Genomic DNA, 9,655 nt, shown 5'->3' on the forward strand with positions numbered 1-9,655 from the left:
TGATAAGAACTTTTCGTTACTGGATTGTGAATTCAAATTGCACAAAATTAAAAATAATTAATATTTATTAATATTTTAATAATGTGTTTCAGGAATATTATAATATAATACCTAGGTTTATTATATAAGTGGACATATAACCTCTATAAAATACTCCTGTAATATTAAAAAAATATTTATGATATTTTCGAAATATTATAATAACATTATTTTAATTTTTTTTAATAATATTCATGTAACATTCTAGGAACATTTTGCGCTTATAGGGTAGTCATAAATCAGAAGTTAGAAGCTGGAAATTGACCAATCACAGTCAATTTCCTACTTCTAACTTCTGATTTATGACTAATGGCTTATCGTAGAATGGCCATTAAAATTATAATAGATTAACTTAAACGAGCCTTAGGCCAGTATCAGACTACACATTGAAAATTGAGATTGAAGATTGAAAGATTGAAATTTGATCAATCGAAACAAAAGGAGCTAAAATTTCTTGGTGTTCATTGTGATCAAATTTCAATCTTCAATCTTCAATCTCAATCTTCAACGCGATAAAACTTGCATAGCCGCATAGAGAAAATTATCCAATCACATTTCCGTTATAAAGACTACGGTCCACTTAATGCTACGAATATTTCGAAGCATTTTTTGATTGGTCAATTAGTAAAATTCTTTCTTCCGATTGGTCAATCAAAAGTTTCGAAGCAATAGCTACGTTCAGCAGAGAAAACTAATCAGTTAGCGCTTAGCGATTCTTTAATACGATTGGTTCCTACACTTAGATTTTGCGAAGAATTAAAGGCGAGAACCAATCATATTAAAGAATCACTAAGCGCTAACTGATTAATTTTCTCTGTTGAACGCAGCCAATGACTACGTTTACACAAATCGATTTACGTCGAGTTATTCCATTCTTCAGAGGAATAGCTATGATTGGCCAGTTTCATAACTTCGATGTAAATCGAGCCGTGTAAATGTAGTCATTTGTAGCGTCAAGTGGACCGCAGTCAAAGACTACGTTTACACGGATCGATTTACGCCGAAGTTATAACATCGATGTTAGGAAATTGGCCAATCGCAGTCGTTTCATTCTTCAGAGGAATAGCTATGATTGGCCAATTTCATAACATCGATGTTATAACTTCGGTGTAAATCGAGCCGTGTAAACATAGTCAAAGTCGCACGTAAAATGTGCTTGGATAATTTTCTTTATGCATACGTTTATGCGGCTAGTCTGTAAGTTTATGTGGATATACCCTTAGGACCTGCGCACAATGGAACAAATATTAGAAACAGGAATAAATATAAAAATTTCAACTTACCAGATATCAATTACACCGGAATACACGGTTTCTGATAAGTTGAAATCTTAATATTTATTCCTATTCGGCCTATTCCTAATATTTCCTCCATTGCGCGCAGGGCCTTAAGCGAAGAGAAGAATGAGAGCCCCTGGGACAAGAACTTTTGGTTGTAACGCTGACGACGATTGGCAGTCCTGTCGCCTCGCGGGGCAAGGCTCGACGGGCGACGGCTGCTCAGTCAGGGATCTCGATTGCATCGTGTCGGTTCGTAGGACCTGCGCGCGATCGCAAGCGTACGCGGGAGAGCTAAAGCGCACTCTCACCCGCTGCTGCTGTCCCTCCTTCCCTCTATCTCTGTCTAAGTCTGTCTCTCTTTCTTTCTCCCTGCACCGCCCATCGGCCGAATCGGTTCTCTAGCTTGGCCATCGCGCTGCTCCGAGCGAGAGACTCGAAGTTTTGGTTTTCGGCGGGCGTGGACGTTACAACTGGGTCCTCGTCGACGTGGATAGTGCGCGAAGGCACGCGAACGGACACCAGGAGGCGAAAGAAGGAACTCGAGGAACGGACGGCCGGAAGTAGGAAACCTATCGTAAAGCGGACGTGCACTTTTATTCCTCCCTCCTACCATCGTGCTCTCTCTGTCTCTTCCCCGTCGTCGCTCACTCGTTCTCTCTCCGTCTCTCCCCCTCTCCCTCCCCCCCTCCGTCTCTCCCCCATCTCTCTCTCCCTTGCGCGTTCTCTCTTCTGTCCCGCGTCGGTTCTCTCGACTCTCGTCGACGGCCGTCGGATCGCGCTGCACCGCGTCGTGTCGTGCCGTTTCGTGTCCGAGCCAGAACTCGCCGCCCGCCAGAGCCGCGCCTCCTGGAGCTCGCGGGCCGCGAAAAACGGCCACCGCCGGTGACAGTGACATGTGCGTTGCTCCAGTGCTGTGCCCCGCTGTCGTCACCGTGGCTACACGCCGGAGCAGCCTGCTGCTGTGCGCCCGCTGTGCTCCCTGTGCTCCCTGTGATCGTCTCTGCTACCGTGCTCGTGCACTCGTCGCCCGCGCCGTTACTCGCCGGAGTCGCCGTTGCACGTCGCCGTTGCGATGCGCCTCGTCTACGATGCCACCGCCCGCAAGATGCTGTGAGTATTTCCGCGTTGCGACAATCCGAAACGTATCCGACGAGGCCACGTCTCCTCGTCGCGACTCGGTGCCGACGGCGCCGACGGCTTCGCGATCGTCACCGTCGCGGCTCCGAAATTCTCAGAGGTTATAACGGGGAATCTCCCCCGTGCCCTTATAGAAATTTAATACTAGCACTGGTCAATTAATCACTTATTTTCAGTATTCTAAGTACCGTTAACAATACTTTTAATACACAATGAGTGATTAATGGCCAATATGAAAATTTAAAATTACTGTTAACAATACTTTTAATACTCAATAAGTGATTAATGGCTAGTAATAAACTTTTAAGGTACCGCTAGCATACTTTTAATACTCAATAAATGATTAATGGCCGGTATTAAAATTTAGAAGTACTGTTACCAAACTTTTAATGCTAAAAATACGTGATTAATTGATACTACTAGTATCAAATTTTTATAAGGATGCCCTTTCCTTTTTTTTTCTTTCTTGTTCCGAATTATTTATGATCGAGATTCACGCGCTTCGCTCGCTCCTCTTCTTTCCCTTCGTAAGATACGCTCGTAGCGAAATAAAGTCTGTTCGCGTTGCTTGAAAAATTTTCGCACTTAAAACGGAGTAAATATATATTCTGGCGTTAAAGAGACAGGAAGCAAAGATTCTCAATGCAAAAAGTGTAAGCAACGCGAATAGACTTATAATTTCTCCACTGTATTTCTCTCTCTCTCTCTCTCTCTCTCTCTCTCTTTCTGGTTGCGAACGGGTATCGCTCGGCTTCCTCCTCGTGCATTTTAACAGCCGTAAGCTGCTCCGCCAGCCCGTCCGTGTCGCCATGGCGCGCTCCTCGCCGCGGAAACGCGAACGCGGAAAAACAAACGCAGCGCGATTTCCGCCCGCCGTCGTCGTTTGTTCGGCAATGAGTCTACATCCGGGGAAATCGCGCGCCGCTCTTTATCTATCGATTCCTTCGGGCGTACGTGACCACCGACGACGGTTGTATAAGTCCTTCCCGCCGCGGCCGCCCGACGGACGGTCGCGAGGGAACGCTCGGAGGAAAACGCGAGCGCGACGACCGCCTTTGTAAAAGTCCCGTTTGCAGAGGCTTCCGAGCGGGGAAATGAATCTCTCCAAGTCTCCACCGGTTGTTGCACGCGGCGAGGCATTTCAGGCGCGAGGAACCGATTACCCGCGCGGAGATATCGATTTTGGAAAAGCCCCATCTCGTTCCCGTCGGTTCTCGTCAAGAGGAACCTCTCGTGTGCGGGGACCGCACGATCCTCTCTCTCTCTTTCCCCCCCCTTCTCTCTCTCTCTCTCTCTTTCTTTGATTTTATTTTGTTATCTATTATATCTTATGTTTGTTCTATTTTTATTTTTCTTTTTTTGCATCTTATGTTAATAAGGTCTGTATTTTCTTGCATTTCATTGTATTAGAATTTTTTTTTTCTTACCTTCACCAAATATCGAATATATACCTATTTCAGTTGAAGTTTCAAAAGTGTTTACTACTCCTTTATTTTTAATAATAGCTGTGTTCTTTTCAGATGAACTTCTTGCACTATTCATCTTTCCAATGCGGAGAGAAAAAGAAAAAAGATGAACGGTGGAACAAGTTCAGTTGAAAAGAACAAACCTAATGTTTATACACTTTAGGGAATGTAGTGCCAGAGCGTCCAATATATGATTCCAATTCTGTTTCTCATTTTCTTTAAAAAAAATTTACTTTATAATTTTTTTTTGTTTATAATTATTTCATTATCTTTTCTATTTATTTTTTATATTTTTATCTTTGTATTCTTTATTTTTATTTTGGAAATATTATTTTGTGTTATCGCTTTTTTTATTCATTTTCTTTTTACTTATCGTTTTTATATTCTTAGAGAGCTTGTCGTAGAATGGTTAATAAACGCCTTTATCTATCTATACATTATTATACCGCCTTTATCTATCTATACGTTATTATCTATCTATACATTATCTATTATTTATCTATCTATGTATATGTCTTTCTTTTTATTTTTTGCGTTTTTACTCCCAAATATCTCAGTTTACTTATCTCTATGTTCTTAAGCCTGTGTCACACTACGCATATTGGAGATTGAGGATTACGAATTAAAGAATAGAATTCAGCCAATCAGAACGAAATGAGTGACGGATTGAAATTAAAATTATCTATCTGGTCGAATTCTAATTTATAATTCACAATGCTCAGCTCCAATGTGTAGTCAGTGTAGTGTGACACAGACTTTAGAGGGCTCGCCCTAGAACAGTAATGAATGCTTTATCTCTCTCTCTCTCTCTCTCTCTCTCTCTGTACGGCCACCTCCTCGAAATCGAACCGTCATCGAACCGCGCGGCGTGCCTCGCCACGAAATGCCCGAAACGCTTCGCCGTGGTGGAATCGCGCCTAGAGTTGACGGACGAAATTTTCGGCGCCTCACATGGCCGCCGAGTCCACGGGGCACGTAAGTGTGTCGCGTAACAGTTGCCCACGGAAGAAAACATGGCAATCCGGGGCGAGCACATCGTCCGAGAGACGATTGATCGTCTCGTAAATGCGCGACACGAGGAACAGTTCGGTGGAACGGCACCGTCTGTGTCTTTCTTTACTTCAAAGGAGAAAAGCAACGGAGAGTGACAAAAGTTGAATTTCTTCACGGTTCTACGAGAAAGAGCAACGTTATTACATCTTCTTTGTAGCTAAATCACACGGAAATGACGGCTAAATATCTAAAAATTTGGCTGCAGATCTGAAAATAATTTTCTTGGATTATCAAAATAATTATGTAGGACGCTCAAGCTGGTTGCTAAAATGTCAAAACTTTTCGCAGTAATGATTATCATGCTTGAGATTTTTACGTAATTATTTTGATGCTAACAAAATTATTTTCAGATCTATATTTAGCTAAATTTTTAGATACAAAATTGTTCTTTCCGTGCAATGTATATTTATTGTTGTACTTAAAATATGGTATATGTATGCATGAAAAGAATGATTTTATTTAAGCACCTAAAAATTTAGCTAGATACACTCAGAGAAAAATTTTTGATATTTGTATATAATTACATACTACTATAATTAGGATTATTACTGCTATTATAATATTAGTAATAATAATCATATGTATAGTTCTAGAGCAATAAATATATATAGTTAACAACCTAAAATGATTATAATTATATTATCGTGGTCCAAAAAATGACTATAAAATTATAGTAATTTGAATCATTTTAATGATAATTTCAACCATTTTAATGATTATAATAACTATAATTATAGTTATTTTAGGTTGCCAACTATATATATTTGTTGCTAAAACTACATATGGTTATTATTACTAATATTATAACAGTAATAATTATAATAATATGTGTAGTTATAGTTATATAAATACTAAAAATTTTTCTCTCACGATCAATGTACAAATCTGAAAATAATTATATATATATATATATTTGGGCAATTTGATAAATCAGTGACATTTTAAAAGATTGTGTTGAAAAATAAGTCGAATTTTGGTAAAAAAAGAAGTTAAAATGAGTCATTGACTTGCGTCAGACTGATGCCCTTGTATATAATTTTGTTGGACCATGAAAGTAATTATGTAGAAAACTTAAGCATGATTTGAGCAACGTTGCAATATACATATATATCTGAAATTTGGTAAAGCCAGAGAGAAAATGTAAGTACAGTCTAGTGTTGCGACGAAAAACAGGCTTATCTCACGAGATAACATTGAGATGCTCGTGAGACTAAACCCGGCTCGTAAGATAGTTCTAGGCCCTCTCTATTGATTCGCGTTTTACCCTACTGACTCATTTACTACAATTTCGCTCAAACAAACACGAATTCCTCCTTCTTTCCCTCCATCATTTCCGCAATATACGCCAAGTGTTATGTTAAAATAGCCCTATTTTTCCTCTCAGTTGGGTCTTTCTAGTTAATGGCAAAAGTGGACGGTTCTATGAATGCGTTAATGAAGGGACACCAGCGGCGAGTTTTCGTCAGCAAAAGTGGAGTAAAGCTTTTCGATGGCGTTACTGCGCAGTAGGACGAGCCTGACCCCCCGAGTCGACGCTAACATGGTGGTTCGTTCCGTCGTGAACGCCGCCGGCGGCTTTTCCGCCTCGAGCCTTCCCAATCGGCATTTCGTACGCGTTCTAGGCGGCTACCTTATCAATACGATCCGTGATTATAAACAGTATGCGAACCGAGAAATAATTATAACGCCATTAGTCCCGCGAACCACCTCAACTTGTAACTGGATATCGATTTGAACGTCATTGTCCGTGATAATTAGATCGTTTCCAAGGTAAAAACTCCAATTCGGTATCCCGCGAATCGGTTGAAACATAAATAATGAAATAACGTCGTGATCGAGTTAATCTGCTGATATTCCCGTTGAAAAATCTCGTAAGTTTAAAATGAATTGGATTAATCTCCATTTCGTCGAATTTTGATAAGGCAGATCGATAATCAAGTCGGTTATCAGGAATCCGGTGAGTTTGAACTTTTTCTAGAAAGTCTTTAATTATTTGATTACACACAACATTGTTCCGTACTCATTTAAATTTTTGTAAATCACTTGTGTAATTACATTACTCGTCTTATCTATATTTATATGTATATCTTATCTATATTTATATAATTCCTACACGGAAAGAAGGCTTTGCTCAATCTAAAAATTTAGCCAAATATAGATCTGAAAATAAATGTAGGATCATCAAAATAATTATGTAGAATAGTCAAGCGTAATGAGCAATGTTATATAAAAAATTTTGACATTGTAGCAACCAACTTAAGCGTCTTACATATAATTGATCAATAAAATTTTGATGTTTCGACAAAATTATTTACAGATCTGTACCTACCTAAGTTTTTAAATACTTCAGCAAAATCGTTCTTCCTGTGTACAAATTTAACTAGATCTGAAAATACTTTCGTTCAATCATTAAAATAATTATGTAGGAAAATTAAGTGACGAACAATGCTGCAAAATATTTTAACATTCTGGCAATCAGCTTGAACGTCTTGCGAATTGTCCAACAAAATTTTGATAATTCAACAAAATTATTTACAGATTTGTTGCAAGATAATTTTCGCACGGAAAAAAACTAGAAAGAACAACTAGGTTTTGCTGAAATATCTAAAAATTTAAGTAGCAAGCATGATGAGCAACGCTGCACGGAGAGATTTTGTTGAAAATCTAAAAATTTAGACTATTAACTAAAACTAGATACACATCTGAAAATAAATGTAAGACCATCAAAATAATTATGTAAGTCAAGTTGAGTGTTCTATCTAAAAATTTTGATGGTCTAATAAAATTATTTTCAGATCTGTATCTATCTATTTCTAGATTTTTCCGCAAAATCATTCTTTGGACGTGCAAAAAGTTTGACATTTTAGCAATCATTGCAGCGTGAGTGTCCTAAATAATTATTTTGTTAATTTAACAAAATTATTTTTAGCTGTGAATCTAGCTAAATTTTTGGATCTCCAGCAAAACCGTTCTTTCCGTGTAATCCTCAGAATGTTTGACTACCACTGAAACCGTAGTTGTGACGAAGCCATAGTTGTGAAATTGTCAAACTGCATCGGATATCTCATTTATCTATCCTCAAGTTGTTAATCTTTCGTGACACTTTTCAGAAATAAATCAATATTATTTTCGGGTGCTCTATATTTTCTTTTCACCGTGTGTCGCATGTCTCGGTTCATTTATTCGTATATACCATTTTGCAACCGGCTTAGGAATTGTAATTTGCGATAATTGAGCGTTATCTGGACCATTTGGGAGAGACATGTGTCGTCATAAACCGCTACGTGGAGGAATCTACCTCGATATCGTAAAGGGTTAAAAAGCGAATCAGGACGCACGCGATGCGCGCTCGCTTCGTGAGTCCACGATTCGTCAACACGTTTTACACGTACGTTGTACACGACATTACGAGGGACGGTAAACCAATCTTGGCGGCCGAGCATGGCTTCTCAAAGCCGTCTCGTTGGAAAAGGAAAAAAAAGTAGGTCCGCGCCTGGCATCGAATTCAGCCTGAAATCTTTTTCCCTCCACGACGCTTCTCCACGCATATCACTGCCGTCCGTTCAGGTTCTTTAATTGCGGAGTAAATAACATTCACTTCATTTTCATCGAAAAACGAGAAACTAGAGAAGGAAAGCATTTATTAAACGTTGATACAAAATCCTTTTATATAATTCTGTAAAAGAAAAGATATTTCCTTACAATCTCTATGGATTTTACGTATAGCATAGTAGCTCAAAATAATTATATACGAAATGCGATATACATTTCATTTAATGTCGATGTGAGTGTTGAATTTAATCCTACTCTGACATTAAATATGGTTCTCGCATCGCGAAAGTGATTCAGAATCGGATAACTGCATGCTGCATTTGAAGTTATATAGTATACAATATATAAATAGAAAGGATAATAATGGCGGTATTATAATTATCATAGCAGATAGTATTACAATTCATTGAGAAATAAAATATGATGCAAAAATACCAAGGTAATGAAATCAATAAATGCGAAATGCGAAAAAGAAATCCGTTATATGCATTACATTCGAAAGAAGTGCAAGAAATTTTAGTTATAAAGTTTCCATCTTTTCTCTCTCTCTCTCTCTCTCTCTCTCTCTCTCTCGCACACAAAGCATCAGTAATTTTTTCTAGATGAGCTTGTAATCGATTTAGAAACGTTATACAAATTCCCAATCGTGAGAATCGCGCAATATCGATTTTAGCGAGCTTTTCGAAAGCATTTCGTACACGGAAAAAAAATGTTTCTAGTTTACAGCCAATTCTGATTAGCTGAAATTGTATTAGTTACTATAGCTATGAATTTGGTAATACATACAAAGGATTTGCTGCTGTAGCTAATATAGGGACGTGATAGCAAAATATGCATATCTGTTACAGATCGATTTATTTAGCAATATGAAATTAGTTGTCACAGTTATCGAATATGTCCGCGTAAAAAAAATTGTCTCTACCATAGTTAAATATAGTTTGCTAAAACTGTACTTGCTACCAAATTGTCTGTTACAGAAAGCGTTGCTGCAATGATCAATACATCGACATAATAGCAAAATGCTTGTCTGTTACAATGATAATATTTAGGTCTCACAGCTAATAGAAATTAGACCTCGCAGATACGACGTTAGGTGTCCATATAATGCTACTGAATTTCCCTGCCATA

General features: G+C 38.4%; 1 protein-coding gene across 1 annotated transcript in view; it reads left to right on the forward strand.

Annotated features, from left to right (window-relative positions):
• Positions 1-2,067: 2,067 nt before the first annotated feature.
• Positions 2,068-9,655, forward strand: part of LOC108728959 (uncharacterized) — a 60,572-nt gene continuing 52,984 nt past the window's right edge. The window contains 1 exon segment of the mRNA XM_018457808.1: positions 2,068-2,429. The gene's annotated coding sequence lies outside the window, so the exon portion shown is untranslated.

This window comes from Mycetomoellerius zeteki, unplaced genomic scaffold (genome assembly GCF_001594055.1).
Source record: "Mycetomoellerius zeteki isolate Tzet28-1 unplaced genomic scaffold, Tzet1.0 scaffold68, whole genome shotgun sequence".
Classification (NCBI taxonomy): Eukaryota; Metazoa; Arthropoda; class Insecta; order Hymenoptera; family Formicidae; genus Mycetomoellerius; species Mycetomoellerius zeteki.